General features: G+C 42.5%; 1 protein-coding gene and 1 long non-coding RNA gene across 11 annotated transcripts in view; one reads left to right on the top strand and one right to left on the bottom strand.

Moving 5' to 3' along the window:
- Positions 1-27,683, top strand: part of TRPM3 (transient receptor potential cation channel subfamily M member 3) — an 804,873-nt gene that overhangs the window by 643,892 nt on the left and 133,298 nt on the right. The window lies entirely within an intron of this gene.
- On the bottom strand, positions 9,456-11,510 carry LOC123381528. Its single transcript, XR_006588609.1, has 3 exons — positions 10,575-11,510; positions 10,069-10,131; positions 9,456-9,697 (listed from the first exon to the last, which is right to left on the bottom strand). It is a non-coding gene; the product is annotated as an uncharacterized LOC123381528 (long non-coding RNA).

Below are 27,683 nucleotides of genomic sequence, written 5' to 3'. Positions count from 1 at the left end.
TTTAAGTGCGTTCAAATGTCATCTTAACATAACTGAAGTCTAAATATTTTAAATGAGATGGTGGGAAGAGGATGCAGAAGAAATATCGCTCCCCTAAAATTGCTCTCCGTACTGTGTTCTCAACACACAGGAGGTTGCAGGTTGATTTTTGAAGGTTCGGAAACTCCTTTAGGTGATTCGAATATCACTATTGGGGAATAAAGATGATGCAGGTTTTGGAATCAGCTTGCTTGGCTTCAAATCCCAGATTTTCCATTCAATACACGGCACTTTAATCTCTAGATGCCTTTGTTTTTTCCAGAAAACTGGGATAATAATTGCATTTATATTTTGAGATTAATTATAAGAATCAAGTAAGTTAATATATACAGATAACATAATAAGCACTCAATAGATACTTTTATTGTAACAATGATGATGACAATGGTGATGATGTCTATAGGGCACTTCATATTTAACAAAGATCATCTTCATGTCACCCTGTTTGATACTACAATGAACCTTGCTAGGGTCACGATTACTATTTCCATTTTATGGGGGGAAACCAAGACTCAGAGACTCACATGACAGCCCCAGAGTCATGTAGCTAGTTAGGAGCAACAAGACTTGAACCAGGAGCCTCTTTCTGCAAGGCGCAAGCAGTTTCCACCGTATTTCAGCTGATTCCATATTCCAAATATCAGGTATGACCAAGTTAAAAATGACTTTGAAGTCGGAACCCATTTTCTCTCTCATTTCTGGAATAATCTGAACAAATATTTATTAGACTTCATGATTCCCGGAACAAAAAGAATACATTGTTGGTTGGTGTTCCTGGAAGGTTCTCTGCCCTTATGCAGCAGTCATCATATGCTTACAAGGAAACGTAAGCACATCCAGGCCATTCAGTACTTCTGCATCAAGGGCAAACTGAAGTTATTCTTTTCCAGGGTAGTATTGTAGTCAGACTAACTAGAAGCCCCTCAATTAGAGATCAACTCACACTATGTTCTTCTCACCAAATATTCATTGAAATGAAAAAGAAATTTGAAGGAAATGTCATTAACCCAACTCCTTGCCAAGACAGCTAATAACAATGCTAATACCTTTCATCTTACATAATGTATAATAACACCTTATAGTAGACAAAGTTCTGTTGCATTCCTTGTATCATTTGAGCTGCCCACAACAATGGGGCAAGAATTATGTCTATGTTTCAGTTAACAAGAAAAATTAAACAAATCAGAGAAGACTACAGGAGTGTACAGAAATATCCCACTTGATTTTCATCCTCACTGTCAAGGTCTCAGACACTCATAAACAACAGAAATGCCACTGACCTTTCCCAGCCATATTTATCAAAAATTGTCAGTGGATTAGAGGCTATAGAAAAGCACAGAAAATACTCTCTTTATGAAGAAAAATGAATTAAAATAATATAAATAAAATGTAAATACACAAGAAATAAACATATTCTTGTACTCCCTCTAAGGGCTGACGTAATCACTAAATAATTTCCCTGACAATTGGTTTGGGTTTCAATTCTAAGGTGGTCTTTCTAGAGACAGGGTTTCAGAGACTCCACATCTCGCCTCCACTCTGCCTCTTAGGCCAGGGTCTCACCATGTTTGCCTTGATCAATGGTCTCTGCTTGGCCTCTCCACCAGCAGTCTGTCCACCCCCCACTGACACTCAACTGCCAAATGACACCTTTTGAGGAGACACTTCTATAACATAACCTCCCACCCAATCAGAAATCCCTACTGCCCTAGACAGTGCTTCCCAAAGCGAGGAATGCCTATTGCATATGAGGCTTTTTCAGGAAGAAGGCAAATTAATATTTTTATTTTAAGAGGCATGTTCTAATTTGCATGGATATTATAACTAATAACAAGAAAACACAAAACCATGAATATTAAGCCTAAATAAACACAAATTTTAAGGGAGGATCCTTTTGAAAAAGATCTGATTGTAGTGTTGGCATATAGATATGGCAAAACAATGAAGATTCTATAACAAAGACTGTTCGGTTGGAAGACACTGGCCTTCAGAGTTAAGTTTCAGTTCCTTAATGTGGCATTCAAGGCCCCTTCTGGTCCAGATCTAGTCTACCTCTCCTGCCACAACTACTACTACTACCACTGTATCCCTTATACTCTAGTCTAACCAAATCTAATTTTCCTTCAGGAAAAAGACTGTGCCTTATACACCTTTCTGTATTTTGTGCAAACTCTTGAATGCTGTCTTCAAATGTTAAATGCACTAGATCCTAGAAGCACTGGGATGGATTCTCTTACCCCTACCTTATAGCCTATTCCCAGATAGGAATATTTCTATCCAAAGAGGAATACGTGAACAAGTGCTTTCCTCAAATTCGGTAGAGTAAAACTTCTCAGCCTAGTGTCCAAGAACAACTAGAAGTCTTCAGTAAGTTCTGCGAACCCCCTGAAAACATATGCAAGATTTTGTATGTATAAGCATATTATGGAAAGAATGCATTCATTCTTAGATTCCCCAGGTATGAATAACTCTGAAGAGTTAAGAACCACTGTAGTAGAGACCTTTCTATGGCAACAACTAAGTTTGGAACACAGGAGCCATAAACACTGCCTTACATTCCTTCTAGTCCCTCAGAGATGCCCCATCTGGATAAACATTTAATCTCTGAACAATTTTTAAATGTGTGCACCTCCACACTTCTCATTAACAGTTTTGGTACATGTAATCTCTTCCATGATCAACAGTCAATCATGCATTTCAGGACCATCAGCTTGTAAATGGGCTATGACCCAAAGATCTATTTACAACCCAGAACCCACTGTCTCATAAAGCAATGTAAATAATTCAGCAAGGGGCACTTGGGTGGCTCAGTCGGTTAAGCATCTGATTTCAGCTCAGGTCATGATCTCACAGTTCATGAGTTTGAGCCCCACATCAGTCTCTGTGCTGACAGCTCAGAGCCTGGAGCCTGCTTTGGATTCTGTGTCTCCCTTCTTCTCTGCCCCTCCCACCCTTCCCCCTACCACCACTTGTGCTCTGTCTCTCTCTCTCTTTCTCAAAACTAAATACAAACATTTAAAAAATAATAATTCAGCAAAATTCTGGTTTGCTGTGAAGAGACTAAAAACAAGAAACCAAGCAGTATAGGTGGAAAGAAGAAAAAGATTGGCATCCCCTTCTCTGGGACTGACTCCAGACAAAACTATTTATGTATTAGAATTTCAGAACCCGTTTCCTCTTTCTCTGCAGCATTGCTCCCAGAGCAACCCCCAACCCTTTTTTGACACCCTAATAGAATTTCCCCCACCTCATTCCTCCAGTGTTATCCATCTCCTAACTCACACCATGCCATATCCTCACTGAAGAGGAGTTTACCTGAGAATCTGGAGGCCAGTATAATTGAATTCATATTCATAGATGCAGGACTGAGAGTCCTTTGACCTGTAACTGACTTGAGCCTCTGATGGATACATATAGAACCAAAGGAATTATTGATCAGGGGTCTCTAGGGCAGTATAATGAGTGAAGGGGAAAATCTGGTGGGGGTGGGGTGGAGTTGGAAGGTCTTGAGCTGTCACAGAGATTGTCCAGTCTTATTTGAAAATCTCATGTGAACTCTCATTTTCAAATCATTTCCAAACTCTGCTTCCTCCAGCATCTCCTTCATGGCTAATGTGAGGAGAAAAAGCATAACAGATGCTGGCTTACCCTCTCTCTGTTTTAAATATATCTTAGTTCTCTAACCCTTCCTGGTAACATTTCATTTGACCAAAAGCTATAGAATTAAAGTTTGAAAATCACGGCTCCAAAGGACACAGGCATTTCCCGTCATATTCCTTCCACCACTTGGATCCTACAGAATGTTTTCAAACCTGTATGTTTTGTTGTGATTTTGATCCATAGTGTTTGCAGGAGGAAGAGGGAAGTTTACAGGAGGGGCAAGGGGAAATTAAATGGAAAGGAACTGGAGAGGCCACTGACATGCGTGGATTATTTGTAAACCGGGTGTCTAAAAGCCAGATACTTTCTGCTTTCTCTTCCATGCTAATCAATGTGTACACAATACCTCCTGTCATTTGAACTCATTCACCCACATTTCCATCTATATTAGTATTTATGCTGCTTCTTATTAGGTGTGATGTCCAGTAAATGAATACATTCATCAAATCCCAAGGTTTCAGACCAGGCCATTAGCCTAACGCTGATCATGTGTCCCCCAATCTACCATTCTCCTAATTCATTATCTGCCTTCACCAAACCCAAACCTTGACTGGAGAAAATTATTCAGGAGGGCAAAAATAGACTGCATAAGATGATCACTGTCGCCATCGTCTCCATCATTCATCTTCGATTTTTATCTGCTTTACTTGGCTATTTCCTCCCTCAAAGAGAATTTAAATGTCATGCCTGCCAATCTCTTCCTTTATTTTACATATGATTTGCCTTTTTTCTCCTTCTCATCTGGTCTTTTCCTCTCCTGTATTTTCTTTATTCTCCTGCCCAGTTCCATGATTTGTGACCAGCTATGGCCAGTGCCCAGGCTCACTCTGGAGCTGGTCTATCTTCTTCATTTCCATAATGATGTGACTAACACTCCACTCACCCCCATTCTTATGGAACTTAGCATTGGCCTCTGGTGACCACATGACTGAATTTTTCTCCTTCTCCTCCTCCTCCTTCTTTTTAATTCATACACACATAGACACATAGAGGTTCAAGGTGTTGAGAAACCATACTGCTGTGGCTTCAACACTGGTTATACATTACAATCACCTGGAGCTTTAAAAACAACTGACGCCTGGATCCCAGCCCTGGAGTCTCTAGTGTCCTTGGTCTGGGATGTGGCCTGAGTGTGAAGGATGTTAAAAGCTCTCCAGGTGCGACTTTCTCATGTAAGAAAATTCTTGATTCTGCACCATTACCACCTATACAGTCTAGTTCCTTCTGTGCCTTTGAGCCTAGAGAAGGTCTGGTATGATTTGTCACAAGGAGGTGAACTTAATTTTTCTGGAAAACAAATTGAAATTTCACTTATATGAAACTCCTCGTTTTCCAAAGATGCCACCAAAGGAAATGTCACTATATATTGAGAACAGGCCTGGTGGGGGCTGGAGCAGAGAAAAAGCATAATTAAATGAAATTGGCCACAACCAACTTGATTTTAAATACAGATCTTCCTCAACTTACAGTGGGGTTATGTCCCAATAAACCCATCATAAAATGAAAACAGTGTTAAGTTGAAAATGCATTTCATACAGCTAAATACTCATAGCTTAGTGGAGCCCTACCTTCTGTGTGCTCAGAATGCATTAGCCTATAGTTGAACCAAGTCATCCAACACAACCCTATTTATTTTATAGTAAATGCATATCACATGTAATTTCTGGAATACTGTACTGATAGTGAAAAACAATGGCTGTATGGCTACAGAATGATTGTCAGTGCATCGGTTGTTGACCCTTGTGAATATGGGGCTGATGGGCAGCTGTGGCTGTCACTGCCCCGGCATCATGTGAGACTGTCCTAACACATATCACTAGCCAGGAATGATCCAGTTTCAAAATTTAAAGTCTGAATGCAAATCACTTTCACACCAGAGTAAAGCTGAAAAATTGCAGTTGGAGCCATCATCAGTTGGGGACCATCTGTATTATGACCACATTTTTCTCCAAGCATTTGGCCATGACTTCCAACAAGTGACAAGAATGACCGTGGGGGCTTTACTACCACCCCAAGGGCTCTGCACCTGCCCACGATGAGCCATTCAATGATCAGAGGCAGACAGGAGGAAAAAGGTGTGGTGGACTGTGAGGAGAACAGAAGAAAAGGAAGAAAGTAGAAGAAGAAGGGTAAATTAATCCCTAGCTTGCCAGTTGCTTTGTAATTTTATCTTCCCCACAACACTAAAAGACCGAGAATATCGGCCCTATTTTTACTGACTTGAGATCACTCATCTAGTATATGGTGTGATCCGGCCTCCTCCTACCCTCCCGCCCACTACCATCGTCCATTCAAAGACAACGGCCCTGCTTCTCTGAGAAAACATCAAACAGCAGAGGACACTAGTGCCGCTGGGGGGCCCTGCGATGGGAGGCCGAGGCGGTGGCTTCCGCAGCAGTATCCAGGGTCAGGGTCATAGCAGGAGTTAGAGCCGCCAAGACCACAGAGCTTGCAGAGGCAAGGCTGAGGACAAGGAGTGGGTCCTCATCACCAAGCTGGGCCACCTGGTTTAGGACATGAAGGTCATATCCTGGAGATCTATCTCTTCTCCCTGCCTATCAAGGAATCTGAGATCACTGACTTTCCTGGGAGCATCCCTCAAGGATAAGGTTTTGAAGACTATGCTGGCACAAAAGCAAACCCATGCTGACCAGCGCACCAGGTTCTAGGCATTTGTTGCCATCAAAGAGGACAATGGACACATCGGTCTGGGTGTTAAGTGTTCCAGAGAGGTAGCCACTGCCGTCCGTGAGGCCATGGTCCCTGCCAAGCTTTCCAGTGACCTGTGTGGCGAGGTGACTCGGGTAACAAGATCATCAGGCCCCACACTGTCCCATGCAGGGTGAGCAGCCGCTGTTGCTCTGTGCTGGTCGGTCTCATCCTCAGCCCCAGGGGCACTGGCACTGTCTCAGTCCCTGAGCCCAAGAAGATACAGACAATGACAGTACTGACGACTGCTACACGTCAGCCAGGGACTGCCCTGCCACCCGGGCAACTTCACCAAGGCCACTTTTGATTCCCAAGACCTACACCTGTCTCTTTCCCACCTCTGGAAAGATACTGTGTTCATCAAGTCTCCCTATCAGGAATTCACTGGCCATCTTGTAAAGCCCACACCAGAGTCTCCGTGAAGAAGACCCAGGCTCCACTTGTGTTCACCATGTAGTTTTCTACAAGAAAAACAAAGTGAATTAAAGCCTACAAAAACATGAACAAACAAAAACCAAAGACAACTGCCCTAGATCTGATGTGAGTGCAACAAAGTTCCCTTGCCATGTCCCGCCACCTCTTTCCAGGTGGGAAGAGGAGTTTCTACCCAGAGGCAGGGAAGCTTGCAGCTCTCAGCCTCAGGGGGAGGCAGGCTGACTTGGAGCTGAAGAAATAAAGTGTCCGTTTTCCTGGCAGTGTGTTAACCTCCACAGGCACCTGGGTCTGGGGAAAAGCACAAATCCCACCAGCAGTTTCCAGCACATGCTGCAGGAATGCCAAGAGCAGAGTGGGAGTCCTTTCGTCAGGCTTCCCCATGGAGAGGGCCGGGAGACTTCCGCCAGGGAGCCAATGGCGGCACAGTCTGGTTCTCGTGGAGAACTGAACATTCACAAATCTGCACCATTCTGTCCTCTAACAACACCAACAAACGATCAAAGGCCAACGATTCGAATACAGGCAGACTACTTCCATTTCAACAAAGTGGCATCACCTTGTTTCCCAAACGGTAGAGGACAGGCTGGTAACCAGAGGGAGAGATCTCGTTACAAGATGGCATTTTCGGGGGGCAGGGGGAAATGGTAGACTCTCAAGAGAAGTTTTCCCTGGGAATGACTGCCAGTGCTTACACCTGTAGGTCTCTCCTTGCTCTGGCCATAGTCTCTCATCTCAGCCACTCTGGGCTTCTTCGGACTTGGACATTTGCTCGTCCCCTTCCTTCTGCCTGAAACTCTTTCCCTCCACTCTTCACATGGCTGGCTCCTTGTCATTCTTCATTCTCAGCATCAACATCTCCTCCCCCAGGAAGCCTTCCCCCTTTCACTCCACCGTTTGTTTTGTGATGGCACCTGCCACACGTTGTACTTCTCCCATTTATCTGTGTTCGCATGTGTATTTGTCTATCTGCACTTTTAGCCTCTATGAAGACATATGTCTTGTCTAGCATGTCACACATCTCGAGATACAAAGTAGATCCTCCATTTAAATATCTGCTGAATAAATTGGTCAATGAAGCCCAGGTCTAGTGTATCTGATGCTATATTTTCTTCCCCTACCCTTTAAAAAATGTTTTTATGTTTATTTTTGAGAGAGAGAGAGACAGAGTGTAAGTGGGGGAGAGGCAGAGATAGAGGGAGACACAGAATCCCAAGCAGCCTCCAGGTTGTGACTGTCAGCACAGAGCCCAAAGAGAGGCTCAAACTCACAAACCGTGAGATCACGACCTGAGCTGAAGTTAGGGGCTTAACTGACTGAGACAGCCAGGCACCAGCCCCCCACCCCGCCCTTTTTTTTTTTTAACTACTATTTAGGGAAGACTCTATTTCAGGCCCTTTGCTAGGCACTTTGCACATATTTCTTCACTTAAAACTCAAAACAACACTATGTGATAGGTGTTATGTCTCCATTTTCACAGATTAAGAAGCTAAGGCTTGAGAAATTAGGTTTCTTGCCTAAGCCAACATCATAACTGCAACAGCCAGGATTCAAGCACAGATGTGTCTAATTCCAAAGCTTTTGCTTTTCTCACCCGGTGACACTTTCTCTGTGGAAAAAAAGACAGAGTATTGGGGAGGATGAGTCATCTTTCCAAAGACTCCAACAACAATGCTTCTCGTTTATCTTTCTTCCTTGCCTTATATTTGTTCACCCCCTCTCCCCGTGTCCCCATTTCACATCCCCAAAAACATGCACGTTCACTGGCAGGAAATATAGAAGTGATCCCCATCTGAGACAGTGCTTTCTGGAAACAGTGAAATCAGGAAGTCGCTTTGAAGCACAAGCTCCTTTTCCATGACTCTCATGGAAATCTGTTAATACCCATATTTCTAGTGCTTCACTGCACCGTCCTCTCCCTGCATGTTCAGAGAAATGTCCCTTCAGTGGCTGAGTGCTCTGGAAAAGGGCACAGTGTCCGGATAACACGCCTGCCAGCATCCCAAAACTCAGGGCTCACAAGAGCCAACTTGTAAGTTCCGTTATGGACAAAAATGAGGGCAGGACGATGAAGCAGAGAACCCCATCCTGACACCAATAGAGCCTGAGATTGCCAGGCCTTGTCACTGGCCCGCGTGTGGCTTTAAATGCCGATGTTCCAGCTCTGCCTAAGACAAAATGTTTCTCGACAACCCGATTTCTACTCAGACCTCAACCATCTGCCATCCATGAGCCGCAATCTCTGTCTTTCTCTTTCATTGGTCCTCGGAAGTTCTCCCTCCCCACGGCAGCTGTTTCATCTCCTTGTGTGGGTTGATTTTGTCACTCTGCCAGCCTAGCGGTACTTGGTAGCTTTCTCAGCCCCAATAAGATAAGCCAGAGGGCTCAGAGAGGGGAATTTTCCAAACCTCCTTATAACATGCCGGCAAACTCCCAGATGCCCTGTGGGCACGGGTGCACGAAGGGGCGGGAAGCAGAGCAGATGCCAGGCAAGGCACACATTGTACACAAATAAACACGGGCATATACAGAAAGCTCACTGCGGGAAAAGCCAAGCAGGAAATGCATCCTCTTTAAAGCCAAACCATCACATGTGCCAAAAAATTATGAGCAGAAGTTAAGAATGTATTCAGGAAATGCTAGTGGCATCCACGGGATGGGCTTCAGGTTGGCACATTCATTTACATTCCATTTAAGGTTGTGTTCTAAGTCACACACGGCAAGCCAAAGTCTGTTACCTGCAGTAGCCTTCTGTTCACACCACTTTTGCAGTTTTTTATTCATTTCTTGAGTGCCTGCCACATGACCAGCAGTATTTAAGGGGCTGGGGTTACAGCCGGACTAATCTTCGTACAGTCTACATTCCAGTGGGGAAGAGATAGTGAAGAAATAATAAATATATGGAATGAAGGAGGGAATGATCTTGTGCTAATATATTAACTACTACTAGGATGAAAGGCATGCACCAGATTTAGCAAGATGGATTTTTTTCAGTGACCTTGTGAAGTGCAGTTTCGTTGGTGTTGTGGGAGAAAGTCCTGAATGCAGTGCCTTCAAGAGAGAATGAGATTTGCAAGGAGCAGAAACAAGGAAGAAGAAAAAAATGTTTTGGGGAAATTCTTCAATAACAAAAGGAAAGGAAAAATGGGGAAGCTAGGGAGAACAGAGATCAAGGGATACCACAATAACTCTTGACCATAAAAAAATTCCATGACCTTAAATATTTACCTTATTCAGTACTGGAAGATGCAGGACAGAGATTTCAGTAATTATCTTCATTTTCTTCTAAGCCTAAGAGAAATGGCATTAAAGTATTTCTGGGGCGCCTGGGTAGATGAGTTGGTTAAGCGTCTGACTCTTGATTTCTGGTCAGGTCGTGTCCTTGCGTTTTCATGGGTTCAAGCCCTGCATCAGGAACTTCACCCTGACCACCTGAAGCCTGCTTAGGATTCTCCCTCTCTCCCTATCTCTCTGCCCCTCCCCCACTCATGATCTCTCTGTCTCTGCCTCTGTCTCTCTCTCTCTCAAAATATTATTACCATCTCTGCTCTTTAAAGCTTAGAGAGGTTAAGTGATTTGCCCAAGGGACATTGGGCAGGGGGAGGGAGGGGAGGTTAAGTAGCAGCCTCAAGATTTGAATCCAGACTTGTTTGAAAAACATCTTGAGTGCTTTCCACTTTTCTCTACTAATGTAAGAAGGACTGGCTTTTAGCTCTCCAGACTAAAGATCTTACCTTCAAATGACCGGATTACATGGAATACACAATCTAAATGACCTCTGGGTCCCAGTAGGCACTGCTTTTCTTGGATTCCATGATTCATTTACTTGTAAGAGTCTTCTTCCATATTTTAGGTTAATTTCACATCTCTCAGTGAACAATCCTCTTGAACTTGACTATGAACGTAGCTTTGACCCAGTTCATTTTTTCCATGTGAAAGTAATATACGTTGATTAAAAATATGTTTATTATGGATTTAGAGACTACCACAAACTAAAAGGAGGGAAAATACTCACCTATAGCCCCACAAGCACCAATGACTTTTGTTGAATTTACTTCTAAGGTGTTTATTTTTTTTCTATGTGTAAATTTTGAGATTTGTTTTAAGCACCATCATAACCACGTATATATTTGTACAACGAGATTTTTCACTTAGCATTAAAACACTTGCGTTGTTTCATATAACTCAAAAACGTATATTTGTAAAGTAAAATCATTCATTATTTCACAGTAGGAGTCCCCCACTACAAACATTAGGTTGAGTTTTAAACTCTGGAAAAGACTTGGATTGTGCACCTAACCCCACCTCCCCATACCTTTAGACAAGAGTAGGGGCCTGGCTGTAAGGATACCAGAGTCAGTGCCGCCAACAGCTTCTTTCCCAGTTTCCACCACGATTCTCAAACCCGCTTTCTGTAAGGGGTCTCCCTGGGCAAGAATAAAATTTGTGGTCATCCTAGTATCAATATTATGAATTATCAATGTTATGACCCTATTGAAACACTTGAAAACACTTTGGATTTAGTAGCATGCCAAGCCCATATCTGCCTCAGCAAAGCCTTCCTAACCATTAAAATTGCACATTAACGCACTTTCTGAGCACCTACTGAAAACGGCACAATGTTCCAGCATTTGAACAAAGGATGATTGTTAAATATGATGATGCAGAAATGGCCCTTACTACTGGGTCCTTTTAGCTCATTAAGTTTATGTAGTTAATTTCAATTAATTTTAATTCATGTAATGTCCAAACATTTTCTTGGGCATTTGCCAAGTGGGAGAGTGTCACAGATTGTCAGACATGGTAGACTTGACCTTAGTCAAACCCTATGAGACAACTTTGTCTCCTGAATATGCAGTCCATGTGAAGGAGCCACAAGATAAGGAGAAATTACATGACAGAAAGAAATATGAAGACTCAGCCTAGACTTGACACCTGTGATGAATGCAGCCTTTCACAGATAGATTCCTGCTGCCTTACCTTGATTGAATTTGCATTCTCCACAAACATGGCTCTGATGCTGGCCCTGGTGAAAGTCCCACTGAATAAGTCTCCTGTTTCCTGAGCTTAATACAACTAGCAAGGTTACCTCCATACTAGCAGTTGACTAAGGAAACAATCACCTATTATTGAGTAGTCACCATATGGCGTTTTCTTTACAAGCAATGAAGGCTAGGTCAGGGACAGTGATAGAAACCAGCTAGAACCACCAAAGAGAATCCCTCCTTATTGTTCGTCTCACATATGCTCTGTGTCTCTTTTTGTCTTTCTTTTCCTTTTAAATTGTTTTGCGAGCAGTTTTGTAAAACACCACTGAAATTGCACTATTGATGAATCATTGTGTTTTTTTTCTGTTCTGGACAAAAAAGTCCATATCTTCTTAACTGCTTTGTCTCTCACCAGTATTTTTTTAAAATACTTTTTCTATGCATTTGGGAGCAAGAAATATAGCACTTAAAGTTTGGTGGGGCCCAAATACTGGGAAATGTAAGGAAAAAAATATCTTTTTTAGGAGAGGACATACTCACTAGCTCGAAGCCTAATTTTAAGCCATTTTCAGCCCCCATGACTAGCGTTTAATTTGCAGAGGAGGATACTTGAGAAAGAGAGCAACTACTTGGGGAATGAACGATTTACAGTAGCGGTTGCCAAACAACTGGCCCTCAGCCTGTCCAAACATTCTCCCGAATTTATAACCTAAAATTGCCGTGTTAGAATGAGCCTCCAGGGAGCTAAAACAACCAATTGACAAGCTGTTCTGCTCCCTGAAAAGGCTGAGCCAGGTCTCATTCCTTCTTGGATCTCAAAGCATATAAGTTAGGCCAAGTATTTATTCCCCCAGGGGAAATTACCTGCGTCTGGTCATTTCATCATTCTGTCACTATAAAATAAATAAATAAATACATAAGCACAGGAAAATGATTTACGTGGAGACAGAGCAGTTATTCTTATGCTTCTGTTTGCTATCATGGGTTCTTAACACCTCAGGGTGAATTTTCCTTTGTGTTAAATGTTAACTGGATCCACTCAGCCAGGATATGGGTCACTCCATAGAAAGTTAAGGATAAGGGCACCTGGGTGGCTCAGTCGGTTGAGCATCTAGTTTCAGCTCAGGTCATGATCTCGTGGTCCATGAGTTCGAGCCCCACATCGGGCTCTGTGCTGACAGCTGAGAGCCTGGAGCCTGCTTTGGATTCTGTGTCTCCGTCTTTCTGACCCTCCCCCACTCATGCTGCTCGTGCGCTCTCTCTCGCGCTCTCTCTCTCTTAAAAGTAAATAAACATAGGGGCGCCTGGGTGGCGCAGTCGGTTAAGCGTCCGACTTCAGCCAGGTCACAATCTCGCAGTCCGTGAGTTCGAGCCCCGCGTTGGGCTCTGGGCTGATGGCTCAGAGCCTGGAGCCTGTTTCCGATTCTGTGTCTCCCTCTCTCTCTGCCCCTCCGCCGTTCATGCTCTGTCTCTCTCTGTCCCAAAAATAAATAAACGTTGAAAAAAAAAATTTAAAAAAAAAGTAAATAAACATTGAAAAATAATAAAAAATTAATTATAAAAAAAGAAAATTAAAGGGCATGGCAACAAGAGGAAGAACCTTTAAGGATCATTAAGGTGAAATCTACCCATTCAGCATACTGATGAGGAAATTAGGATTTGAAATAATAACAGTAATAGCAACATTACTTACTGGACACTTACATCTGCCAGGTGGCTTGGTTTTTTCAGCCCATCTATCAAGCTAGGTAAGCTTCTCCAAGAATATGTCATGGTCTTTTCTGAATGTATTACACATATTAATTCACTTCTCACAACAACCTGTGAAGGCAATCTTGTTAGTGTCATCATCTGTAAAATAGATACGCTCAAGGCCACAGAGCCAGTTAAGTGGCCCAATATATTATATGGTTATATATTATTATATTACCTATAACATGTTATTTTATGATAAAATATAATATTATGATAAAATTGTTATAGAATAAATATTATATATTGAAACTTATAAAAATCCATTTTTCTAAAAGGTTCTGTGCACCAAATATTTGATTCAAGAATGTTGCAATCAGTCCTTCATGTGTTGGTGAGAACCATCAGGAAAAAATAATATGCCATATCCCATATAATAAATGTCCTCCGATTTCCCTAGATATTGAATTGAAACACTGACCTTGCAGAAGGTATGAAGAAAATATCTACTGAATCAAAATCTGAATTTCACCCTTAGAGTCAAAATAGTGTGGATCATATAGGTCCCAAAACCAGATTTTCAAAACTAAAATCTAGACTAGATGGCCTTGGATATGAGCTACCCCCTGGGCAGAATATTTGAAATAGGAACGATTCTGGAAAATTCCATGGGTGTAGTTAATGTATGTGTTTCATGTGTGTGTATAATGTATGTATTTGATGTGTGTCAGTGTAAAATGTGGAATGCCAGTTTTTCACTTCTTTGGTTTGACATCTAGTCAAATATATCTGTAAAAGTTAAAAACCTGATATTTTAAAAATTGTAAGTAAAACGCAATAAAAATTTGAGTCAGGGTCAAAGCAGGAACATCCACTATTCTTTCACAAGTCACCAGAAGTCAGTTACCAGTGATAAAGATCAAATCTTCCCTGTGGATTCCACCCCAGTTCCAGAAATACCTCCTTTCTTGCATATCAGAAAGTATGGGACCCATCGCTATTAAAATGTACATTTAGAATGCTTGTTTCAAAAAGCTGCTAAAATATCCTATTCCTTTAAGGAACTTTTGAGTTCTTTCCCAGACTTTATCACATTGGCCTGGGTGATTCTGTCATTGCGGAATGTGCTCAGTGAAGCAGTGCTTGAAAGCAATCGAAACCTTGAGTTGATGGGACCTCTACCAGCAGCCAGTCTATTTGAAATTACAAGCTGGACCCTGAAATGAAACTTGTCATGCCCAGGAAAGCTGTTGACTGCCTGTCACATCTGGGAATTTTTAGAGAAATTGAAATAGCCTGACAGATGGATTCAAAAATCCAAGCAACCTGGATAATGTTCACAGGCCTTGTCCTTTCTTCGCAGCATCAGGGATGCTGGTGCCTATATGTTGTCTTTCTTGTTCGTTCCTGGTGGCATGGTGGTCATGCTTCAGGTAGCCTTTTTTAAAAGTTGATAAGTCATACTTGATAAGATAGTATCTTGAGTAAGAAAAGGATTTGTCCTTCACATGATATATCTTCTTTTGGGGAAAAAAATTACTTTCCCCATTGCCTAACTTACTGTAGGGACTGCCTCACTTCTATCAGGTCTTAGGCTCGTGGAGTTATGGTATCCATGAACTTGGCCTTATCTGCCCTTTCAGATTGACAGTATAATTATGAAGAGACGCTAATGGTGTCATGGTCTCAAACAGACTCTCCTGCCTAATAAAAAACTAAACAACAAATAAATATAAAACCTGGTTTCCCTTCAAGGAATTAGAATTGTCCATTGTCCATAGCATAAGCCCACTAATTGTCTTCTTGTTCAGAATTTCAGGGACTCGCTGAGTAGCCCCTGATTTTATAATTTTTCGCCATGGCTAAATTTAGCTTTGCTTAGCTGCTAATATGTTCCATTGTTTTCTTGTTCTGTACCACTGTGGCCAGAAAAAATGCCTCTCAGGTATATTTTTCTCATCTTGTGAAAACTATAGTTATTCTTTTAAGTAATAAAATCGCAGAGTTATAAAACTTGGAACTGAGCTTTACCTACCTCTAGTTCCTATTCCATAGCAACAAATATCTATCTAGCATCACAGTATCACTAACCTTTAGTAAAGTGTTGATTAAGTTGTGCCTACCCAATGATCCAACATGTGAGGTAAAGAGCAAGTAATCCTAAAGGCAGGCACAGTACATAAACATAAACAGATACAGATAATATATTCCTAGGTATATATAGGTGTGCGTGAATATATCATATATAATATCTGTGTGTGTATAGCTAATACACACCTATTAACTAGTAGCCTTTAAGTATATCACCATGCAGGTGACTGTGCACTGGTACTTCCAAGGTTCCTAGTTAATATTTTAACTAAAGGCTCCTAGTAAATATGTGTATAGACATGCAAATTAATTGCTGAGAATTAATAAATAATTATATTATTGATATATTTTGGTAGAATTTAATACTAGATAATATATTAAATGTGTTAAATATTAATATATTAAATGTGCGCATATATTAACTAGGAGCCTTTAAATATATAGGTTGTTGCACAGTGCCTTAATATTTTTGGAAGGAAGGAGGGAAGGAATGAAGAGAGAAAGAGAGAGGAAGTCTGAAAATATAACCAAAAGAAATGCAGGGTTGAAGAGGGACACTGCATTTGAGTGTTTCTTGAATGTTCCCAGGCATCCATGCGTACGTACTTTCAAACTAAGTGACGTTTGCCACAATGGGCTGATAAGGGAGAGGTGAAAAAGCAGAGAAGCGTCCCTCACCAACGTCCAGAAGTGGAGAGCAAAGCAGCAGACTCCAAGACAGGTGCTGAGCGGAAAATAATTACATTCTACTTTGCACTACAGTCACCTCAATTAAGTGCAGAAGCTTTATCATTGCTAGCTAAAAATATCCCCTTTTCATGCCATTCTCCCGTGCCTATTTCTGGGAATTTGACTTTCTTTAGTGGCTTGCTTTATTCCAGGCTGGGTCTCCTGCTGGGCACCTAGGGAATTCTCTATTCAAAAAGCAGAGTCCAAAGGAGCTGCGGATCAGTGATAAAATCTGTTTGGGTCATCTGACCGATCAGCAGGCGCTCTTGCCAAAGCAGCGGAGAGGAAGCTCGGGGCTGGGTGGTAACCACGCCTTTCTTTGTAACCAGGTTCTTCTTACCCTCTCCTCTGAGTTGATGGTTTTCCAGGAAATACGAGGAGATGAATTCTGACCTTTAGAGAACACAAGGGAAATGGGCCTACCATCATGATTCTTTCTTTCTGTTGGGCTTTTTTTTTTCCTTCCAGCACACATAGTAGAGGCCCCCACTGCACACGACAAGGAGAAATGAGACTCCTGTGACAGAGCGGCTGGTCAGGGGGCCTGAGAGCCCCTGGGCTTCCAGTGTGACCCACAGGAGTCTGCCTGCCCCACCCCTTCTTCCAGCAGACCTGTATCTGGTTGGAAGCAGTGGCCAGGACATCACCTATGAAACACTCCCTTTGCCCTCACTGTGGCTGCCATTCATTCTTCTTCTGTCCTTCCATAGGATCTGGGAATTTCTAATGGGCCATCTGGCAGAATGAGTGGGGAGGCCTTTAGCCAGGTCAGCTCAGAGAGCACAGCTGGGAACGCCAGCTCTGTGACTTTGAATTAGTTACTTTACTTTTTCAAGCCTCAGCCATCTTTACTGGAAAACAGGTATTGACGGTAAGGGTCATAGGGCACAGATTCCATGAGAGTCATACATGCACAATGTTTAGAGGCACATCTGCATGCCACAACTGCTATTATTATTAGAGAGAGCTCACATCTATTCCCACCTTGGTCAGGACATGCTTATTTCACTTAGCTGCTGCTCTCCTTAAGGGTCTAGAAATGTTCCATTCTTTCCTCTCCAAGCAGGGATTAGCAGAAAGAGCTGAAATAAAATTAATTAGAAAATTTTCCTGCTAAAAAGACATGACAATACCTAATTTATCTAAAGATCTCTTATTCAGAAACCTCAACACTCTAAACCAGGAAATAAGAAGTGAAAAAAAAAAAAAGACTTATCTGAATGTCAGCATTGATATCAGACAATCTGTGCGCTAAATCCCACACGGTCATAGGCACTAAATGCCATAGAAATCACGACTCTTCGGGGCGCCTGGGTGGCACAGTCAGTTAAGCGTTCGACTTCAGCCAGGTCACAATCTCGCGGTCCGGGAGTTCGAGCCCCGCGTCGGGCTCTGGGCTGATGGCTCAGAGCCTGGAGCCTGTTTCCGATTCTGTGTCTCCCTCTGTCTCTGCCCCTCCCCCGTTCATGCTCTGTCTCTCTCTGTCCCAAAAATAAACAAACGTTTAAACAAACGTTGAAAAAAAAAAAAAAAAGAAAAGAAAAAGAAATCACGCCTCTTCTGCTCGAGTTTGGCCTGGTTTTCTTGCCCTTTGCAGTCAGAAAGCAGGGAGGCATAATGAATGAGCATGGTCAGAAGAGTTAGACTGAGTTTTGGGAATCTATTAATAGCAGGTATAAGATCTCTAAACGTGAGCAGGCTGGGCCGTTTAGCTAGGGCCAAATAGGCCTACCTTGCTGGTCAGTGAGAACATCACTAAATCATGCTAGAAAAAAGAATGAATTTTCATTTTATTTCATGTTGTCTAAGAAGACTATTGGGTCTATTCTGTTTTAGAAAAGTTTCTATCCAAGAGAATTAATGTGTTTTCACTTGGCAATAAGGGATAACCCATACTTAATGAGAAAATTCACTTCTTTAGAACATTTCTATTCTTTATATCTCTTGATAGGATAGACATCATTGTATGACTATACAATCAGTGTCATAGGGGTATGTGAAAAAAATGCTGGCATTTGATTGATGTGGTAAACACAAAGTCGAACATTTTTCTGAGGGTTTTTTGTGGGAAAGGCAGTGCTGGTTGAAATGTACATTCTGCCATCCAAGAGAAACACACTCACTACAGAGTTGCCTTGTGGGACGATGGTTAGCGAGTTAACATCTCCCGGTCACATGACTCGTAAAACCACTGTATGTGTGTATGTGGGTGCATGCACACGTATCTTCCTACTGCCGTGATAGGCAAGCCGATACGTGTAAAACCTCCCTCCGGGTTTACAGCGCGAAAGAGAGCAATTTGAGGAGAGATTCTGCTTTCTTAGTCTTGGGGTTCTCCACATACACACACATTGCTCTGGGGCAATTATACCCTTCAAAGCTATTGGCGGCCTCTAAGGTTTGCCAAATTCTTCCCCTTCCCCACTCCCCCGAACCTCCCCCAGGGCTGCGGGATAGCTCTAGTGAGAGGCACTTTAACAGAGTTCGTGCTGTCAGCACCAAGGCTGAAAAACTAAGAGCCATCTTTGATTCCTGCCTGACTCTTGGCCCCTGAGTGTCAACCCACCATGTGATTCTCCTTGACGCCCCGATAAGTGCTTCCTCTCCATCACACAGCCACCTGCTAATCCAGGCCCTTGTTATCCATCTCAAGCCTGCTGCAACAGCTCTGAAGCGGAGCCCCAACTCTAATCCCCACCCCAAGATTAATTTGTATCTGATAGCGTTTGACTTCAGCTTAGAGAGGCTGTGGGCACAGCCCATAGAGCTGCACAAACCTGAGATCCATTCCTGACTGTCGTGTTCCAGCTAGGCGCTTTTGGGTAATTAATTCAATCTCTGAGCCTCATAGGGCTGGCCTGAGGATTAACGAGGTAACATGTTTAAAGTGCTTGGCACCAGGCCAGTGTATACTGAATTCTGTCCAAATTCCTTAAGCCAGAAGATCATTCACAGCTTGGCCTCAACCTTCCTTCCTAGGCTTGCTTCATGAGTCACCTAGCGCCCTAGCCAAATTGGATATTTGCATATAATATTTTAATGTTTACTTTTCTCTTACTTTCTCTTACCATTTTCTTCCTCCTGCTCCTCCCCACCACCAAACCTCCCTATTGAAATTCGAACTACCCCACCATATTCAGATCAAATCCTGGCTTATTCCTTTGAGTCTTCTTGGGTCATCCCAGCCGGAGATGACCTTTGTCTCCTTAGCCCCTACCTTCTTAGCCTAGTTAGAATTTTCTCATGGCTTTCATTACAGCTTCCTGGTTTTGATCATGTTTGAATCGCTATTTCTCCCCAAATGTTTTCATATTTGACATATGTGTGTATGATCTGGAACATATGACGGGGAACAGTAAAGCAACTTAAGGGAGTCAGGGAGGAAAGAATTGCTTCACCTGAGACAAAACTATCCCTCCTAAACAGTCGTACTCCAAAAAGTCAATAGTCTCAAAATCTTGGCCTACATTTCTTTTTTTTTTTTTTTTTTTTTTTTTGGAAGCCAGTTGAATTTCTGATGGTGTTTTCTTATAATGCTGGTGGCTGGGTAGGGGGTGGTCAGGCCCTCCCTTGGCCTGCAATTTTTCATGCCTAGAGTTTTGACCCTGGGATAGTTAGCAGCTATGGCTTGTGCCATGAACAATGAGGATAATAAACTCAGCCATTCAATGGGATGATACAGGGCTGTGTGTCCATATTGGCCCAAGGAGAAGAAAAGGATTATTACTCTAGCTAGGGTTTAGAGAGAAACGATGGAGCTGATAAACTGAATTGTACTTTCCTTGAATCAATCCCACCTGAGGTTGAAAACATAGAAGACCCTTCAAAATGAGGTTCATTGTAAGGCGGAATAATATGACAGTAGATAGGAGTATAACACTCCCTTTTACCATTTAACAAATGTCACGTTCTGCCACTGTTGGGTCAGAAAATGCAGTTTCAGACAAAGACTTCCATTCTCCCGCCAGCTTTATTTTTAATTTGCCAAAAGCTGGTTTGAGGGGAAAACCTGCCGGAGGTGCTTTATGTTTCCCTTTGTATTTTCATTCTTGTTGTGTGACAAAGGGAGCTCTTGCTTCTTACTCGTCTTGAGGGGCCCTAGAAAACTGCAGTGAAAGCACAAACTGAAATCAAAAACTTCAAAAAGGAAGAGAAGAAAAAAAAAAACTGCATCTCCAGGCTGGGTATTGTGTACACAAACAAGGGATTGTCTTTGCCCCTGGGACAGTCTGCCAGGAAAGAGGACAGGGGAGGAGCCCTGCCAGGCACACAAGCTTCAAAGCAGGGAGGGTCTGGGGGAAGGTCTGATTCTCAGTAAATGGTCTTTGTGATTTCCTCTCTCTCTCTCTCTCTCTCAATGTATATTTATTTCTTTTGAGAGAGAGACAGGGAGAGCATACATGCGTGGGGGAGGGGCAGAGAGAGAGGGAAAGAGGAAATCCCAAGCAGGCTCCGCACTCAGAGCAGAGCCCGTCTTGGGGCTCAGTCTCATGAACCATGAGATCATGACCTGAGCCAAGATCAAGAGTCAGATGCTTAACTGGCTAGGCCACCCAGGCGCCCCGTGATTTTCTCTCTGAATAGCCATTGTTTGAGACATTAATCATCACACTAAAATATAATTTTCTATCTCCACTTACAAATGCTTTCAAATACATTCACTCAAACACATTAAATCCAGGATTGTCTTGGGTCAGACACATGCTCAAGGACATCCCAGCATTGGCCCAACATGTCCTTCCAACATGGGTCTGTGTCCTCATCCACAAAACAACCTGGAAGGCTTTCTTCCTTTACCCTCTCTCAGGCTAGGAATTTATTTTAATATTGGTTTCTATGACCACAGGGAGTGTTCTTGACCAAATGGCAGCATCTAGTTTGCTTATGATTAGCGTGCAAGGGTACACCTGAAGTGAGTTTTAATCCCTTAGGGTCTGAGCACCCTCAGAATATAGCACTGAGCTCACCCTGTCTTTGCTGGTGAGACTGGGGATGGTCAGGTGGAAACCTCACTGGTCTCTGGATAAGAAACATTGCAGAGCTACACAGACACCCAAACCCAGACACTGAGCATCTAAGACCCCAGGCCTGCCTTCCCTGAATCTAATTAGGACAGTTCAGTCTCAGATATGTTAAAGAAAACATTATTCTGACACTTGTAAAACACAGTAAGGAAGCCTTTATTCAAGGAACTATGCATTGGGTGTTTGTAGTGGGAGAGAGATTGGGCTCAACTCTGAATAGAAAGAAAGAAAAGTGGAAGGGGAAGAAAAGTCAAAGAGTAGAGGGAAGGGGTGGGCAGATGGAAAATGATTAAGAGGGTAAGAGGATTCTTGCAAAGTAGACCTAACAAGATTCTTGCTAAAGGCAGGCCAGGGTGACCAGATATCCCTGGGAGAGAGGGGTGTGGAGAATGAGGAATTCAATCAAATATAGAGGGTCACCAGATACTGAGGGGTGGAGGATTGTTGCTAAAACAGGACAATGCCACTTGGAAGCCTAAAGCCTGGAGCCTAGTAGAGAAGAGGGTCCAGAGAATCCAGCCTAAACTTGGGTCAAGGAGAGAGCCTTTGTCATACACAGTCCCCCATCTGAAAACCACAGGCCAGATTTGAACTTGGAACGAAGGATTCATTCCACATTCATCAGGCGCCCACGACATGCCAAGCACACTACTGGGTGACAGGAAGGTAGAGATGAAGAAGTGTCCTTGCCTTCTGAGAAATCAGACACTGTCGAAGGAGGGAGACGAGCAAACAGGAGACTGTGCCCTCAAGCCAGACTGTCCCTGTGTGAACGCACCTCAGCTTTCCCTGACTGCATGGCCTTCCAGACGGTATCCAATTTCCCTGGCCTCCCGCTCTTGAGCTGTGAAATGGGAAGAATTGCAGAAACTAGATGATAGATTTTTCTGGGGTTGGCCGAAATCTGTTTGTGAACTGCTTGCACGGTGGCTGGCACATTGTAAATACACAGCAGACAACGTTAGGAATATTGCTGTCACAGATGGTGGCATGGTTTTGTAGTGTGGTGGCAGTGCTGTGATAGAGGTAAAACTCCAGAGGACAGACACCCAACCCCAGTGAAGGTTGCTTTGAATCAACAGGGGCACCCCAGAGGTGATGCTTCAACTGTGCCTGAGAGGAGATGGGGAGACAGTCAGGCAAAGCTAAAGGGGAAAGACACATCACCAGAGAGAACAGACAGGACAAAGTCACAGCAGTGAGAGAGGGAGTTGGCCCAGGGAACATGCCGAGGTTAGCAAATAGGCAGGGAATGAACAATTATTAAGCCCATAGGAGATACTAAAAACTGTGCCATATTTTAAAAGATGATCCCACAGAAAGCTTTGCAATAATCCTAAGACAATGAGCTATTCCTATTTGACACAGAAAGGAACTGAGGCTCAGAGAGGTGTAATAACATAAGTAGTAGCCTAAGGTTACACACCTATTAGCTGCCATGATTCACTTCTGAGCTCACAGGATTCTAAAGCCCAGGTTCTGGACACAATCCGTCCTCTCTGAGCCAGAGCATGCATTGTGCCAGTGTCAGGAGGGTTGTGGGAGATAACTCAGGGGCTAGACCAGGAAAATCTCAGTGTCCACACTAAGGGGTCTGAGTGTCACCCTGGGAGTTAACAGCCCTTCCTGAACAGAGGAAGGGTTATCTCTAATTCCAGAGGTGTAAGATTGGGGTGTATCTGTGTCACCAATATGGTATTCATGGCACGGAACAGGGATCATGGTGCCATGGCTCAACAACAGAAAAGGGAGATGTTTTAGAAGGGATAATTTGTTTCTATGAGTTTGGCTTTTTTAGATCCCCAAAGTGAGTGAGATCGTACAATATATGTCTTTCTCTGTCTGACTCACCTCACTGAGCATAATACCCTCAAGGCCCACCCATGTCACACATGGCAGGGTTTTCTTCATTCTCAAGGCTGAATAATATTCCATTGTGTGTGTTGGCCATTCATCTGTTGACAGGCACTTTGGTTGTTCCATATCTTAGCTATTGTGAATTGTGCTGCAGTAAACATGGGAGTGAAGATATCTTTTTGACCTCTTGTTTTCATTTCCTTGGATGTGTACCCAGAAGTGGGATTGCTGGATTAGCTAATGCTATGGTGGTAATCATATTGCAATATATAAATGTATCAAATCAACCACTGTGCACCTTACGTGTATAAACCATTATATATTAATTACATCTTAATAAAAAAATGGAATTTCCCCTAAGCTAATGAACAGATGAAAATGTAACAGCAAACAGAAACAAGGTTTTCATATGGTACCATCCACAAGAATCAAGGTCCCTTCTTAGGGATGCTGTTGAGGAAATTAATGTATCAGGTAGGAAGCCAAACCGATTAGATGCCCCCCCCCCCCACCAGTGCAGATTTTTGGCCATTTTGAGCATGAAGAGAGAAATTCTGTGATCTCTAAGGCTAAAAGGAGCCCCAATGATCATCTAGTCAAAGTTGAGGGTTTTTTTTTTTGTAGATGATAAAACCAAGATTCAGAGAAGTGAGGTGATTTGGCCAAGATCCTTTTGACAATGTGATATCTGCCATATGATACTAACCTCATCCTGTCAGCCGTACAGAGAAATCCCAGGAATCTGAAAGCATGCACACAGGCTGAAGTGGGTATTCTCCAAATCATTTCCCCCAACCCTCCCCAGCAAAATGTTTCACAGGCTCTGAAGTGAGTGCTACTTAAACAACTCTCTCTGACTGCTCCGCCAGGCAAGGTATAGAAATCCAGCCTGGAGGATCAGATCCCCAGTCCTCAGTGAGCTTACATGCCCTGCCTTCAAGATGTTTGTCTCTGGTATTTTTTCGTATGGTCGGACAGGAAGGGAAGTAGAAGCAAGATGTATCTTTTCTGAATGGGAGAAGGGAATCCAAAATGTTAGTCTCCTTACCCTCAAAGCCCTCTCTCACTGGCTCAGCCGTACAGTTGCCCTGCCCAAGATGTTCAGAGGGCTGGACCAAAGGCATCTGTCTACCAACCTTGGAATCCGACAACAAGATCATTGCCAGGGGAACTAGACTGGCTTGAGAAGGGAAGCGCGAGAACCCCACCATCTGTAACCCCTTATGATGCTTTCTTGGCAGTCTCTCTCCTGGAGAGATCACAGAAGTATGTGATGTCTTGATAAACATAATAGGGAAGTCAGAAAAAGATATAATTCTATCTTGTAATGATGAAAAAAACAAAACCACCAAAATAACCCCTAAAAATCATTACAGCCCCGATAAGAAGCCCATATGGTGTTGTCCTATGAGAACCATCTGTGGTCCTCTATATTCTCCTTAGAGAGATGTCTAATTATTTTTTAAAAATATATACAAGAATGCACATGAATCCAGGAATGTCCTTCCTGAGATAGAAAATAATACTTAGGGTCAAATTGAATTTTCGCACGTTCGTCTGGCTGACAAGATGGTAGATGACAAATATTCTTGATTCTGCTAGCCAAGGCCATGAGGTATCCAAAGAAGCTTCTAGAAATCTTATTGTTGGACCTGTAGGATCTGTCATGTTGGCAGCCAGTGAGGTACATCACATAGTTATATAACAAATGAAAGAGGTAACATCAATTGTCAGGAAAAGAACTGAAACCAGGAGGCAGTAGATGACAGGTTGTCATATAGTTCCAGCCCCCTAAAGAACCCTGCTGAAATTTCTCCAAAGAATTAATAAATGAGGGGTTTAGCCTGTTCCCATTTTTTGCTCTCATCACAAAATCAGCTGGGCTGCTTTTTCTGTCCTCCCGATGTGTCACCTTAGGATCTCAAAGTGTTCTTCAGACTGTGAAGGATATGTCAATCGTGATGCCGGGAGCCTCGGTTGAGTTCCTGACCCATATTTAACACTTTCCTTCCCGTGACATGACTTAACATGCTAACAAGCAAAAAACAAAAAACAAAACAAAACAAAAGTCTCCTACGCTCAGGTTCACCAAATGATTTCATTTGCCCTTTCCAGGTATTTAAGTCAGCACTGCCCTGGGACCTATGCAGCATGCAAAGGGCTAAAAAGAAAAATCAGGGGGCGCCTGGGTGGCGCAGTCGGTTAAGCGTCCGACTTCAGCCAGGTCACGATCTCGCGGACCGGGAGTTCGAGCCCCGCGTCGGGCTCTGGGCTGATGGCTCAGAGCCTGGAGCCTGTTTCCGATTCTGTGTCTCCCTCTCTCTCTGCCCCTCCCCCGTTCATGCTCTGTCTCTCTCTGTCCCCAAAATAAATAAACGTTGAAAAAAAAAATTTAAAAAAAAAAAAAAAGAAAGAAAAATCAGACAGTGAAAGTAGGAGACGGTGAGGAGGTTGGCCTGTTTTTCAAGACCCCTTTTGCCAAAAACAAGAGCCTAAACTCGTCCTCCTTGTTGGTGGTGGTGGAAACAGAGCTGATCGGGCTCAATGCTCCCGTGTCTCCAGCAGTGAGAGCTGCCCTCCGACCATTCTGTGTGCCTGTTTTCCACTGCCATTTTGGTACAACCAGCTTAAAGAGAGCTGCCTCCCCCTTTCTAGCACTTTCACTAACCAGGTTGGAGGCCATTATGCAAATATAGTTCAAGGACAGCACAAGCTTTTTTGTTTTGTTTTGTTTTGTTTTTAAACTTTAACTTATTATGTACTAACATATGCATATCTAGCTATGAGACAATTTGTGACAAGAGGCCCCAACTTTGGGGAATCTCTCCTAAGGACAGAATGCCAAATACAGAACAGGATTTAAATGCAAAGATATTCATCACATCGTTATTTATATCAGATGTTTAGACACAATATGAATGTCCAACAATGGAGGTATTGAGTGAGCTATTCACATCTCTTGGATGCAATATTCTGTAGATATTGAGCGTTATGCTTTTGAAGAGCTCCCAATAATACAGGAAAATGCTTATAATAGTTATAATGCTAACGGAAAAGAAAATGAGAACACGAAAATTGTACTTCACAAATATGCCCACCCCCCCACACACGTATACACTATGCCTATGAAAATTTTTTTAAAAAGAAAGAAGAGAAAAAAAGAGAGAGAGTCTCAAAGGAAATATGCCAAGATATTAGTAGTAGTTGTCTTTGGCTAGGATTTGGGACTTTGGAAATTATTTCTCATTTGACTGTTTCTAAACTTTTAATGATTTTTTTCATATCAGTCATGCACTGCTTTTATAATAAGAAAAAAATATTTCTTATGTTGGAACCAGAAGGCTTCTGACCTCTGATTTGCATTTCTTGAAGGGAGAAACAAACCCTAGTGTTCTTAATTACACTGGGAAAAAGAGAAAGGAGAGTCAAAGATTAGAGTCAAAAAAGCAAAACCTCCTCGATTTTCTGGCTGAAAATTGCCCAGTTGTGCATGAAGGTCCCTTGAGAAAGCATGAGGTTATGGTACTGTCGGTGTGCTTTAAACTACTGAAAGCAACCTGAACTGAATTGTGTCCCAAGACTTGAGAAGACTCCTTTAAAATAAATCAGCAGGGGCGCCTGGGTGGCTCAGTCAGTTAAGCATCCGACTTCAGCTCAGGTCATGATCTTGCAGTTCGAGCCCTGCACTGGGCTCTGTGCTGTTGGCTCAGAGTCTGGAGCCTGCTTTGGACTCTGTGCCCCTCTCTTTCTCTCTCAAAAATAAATAAACATTAAAAATATGAAATGAAATGAAATGAAATGAAATGAAATGAAATGAAATGAATAAAATAAACCAGCAAATTGGATCAGTCGATCCACTGGCAAATCCAATGTATAATAAAATATCCTTTCAAAGTCAAATAATCGTGTATTTTATCCAATGTGACAACTCATACATCTGAGTCTTTTAAAAGTACGACCCACTAGACTTATATTAATTTCATCTGATTTCTATCTCCAGAGCATCATTTCTTATTCACATGCTTCAATATGAGACTATGAGTCTTGCTCAAGAAGATTACATAGAAAGTCAATATATAGTTTATATGGAACTCCATAACAAATAATTATACTTATTTGATATTAATTTTCTCACAAAAAAAATTTGAATATCACTTTCTGCTGATCTTTGGTTTGCTCATTTCCAGGTGTGTTTGAATTTCCTATGATTTCCTCCCCTCCTCCATATAAATCAGCATGTCCACTTCTAAACCAGTACCTTTAGCAAAATGTTACTCTTAAGAATTCTGTCAACCAAAGAGACTTTATTTTCTCAGATGCTGGAAATAAAATAGGAGTATGTTTTAGGTGCATAGGATTCTGTTCATCAAATTGCATTTTTCTGTTCCCAGTGCCGGGTGACCTTGGGTTGTGCCAAAGTAAAAACTGAACCCAGTATCTGCTTAAAGTCCTTTGATGACCA

Source organism: Felis catus, chromosome D4 (assembly GCF_018350175.1).
Source record: "Felis catus isolate Fca126 chromosome D4, F.catus_Fca126_mat1.0, whole genome shotgun sequence".
In the NCBI taxonomy this organism is placed as follows: Eukaryota; Metazoa; Chordata; class Mammalia; order Carnivora; family Felidae; genus Felis; species Felis catus.
This window is presented reverse-complemented; position numbering and strand designations above follow the sequence as displayed.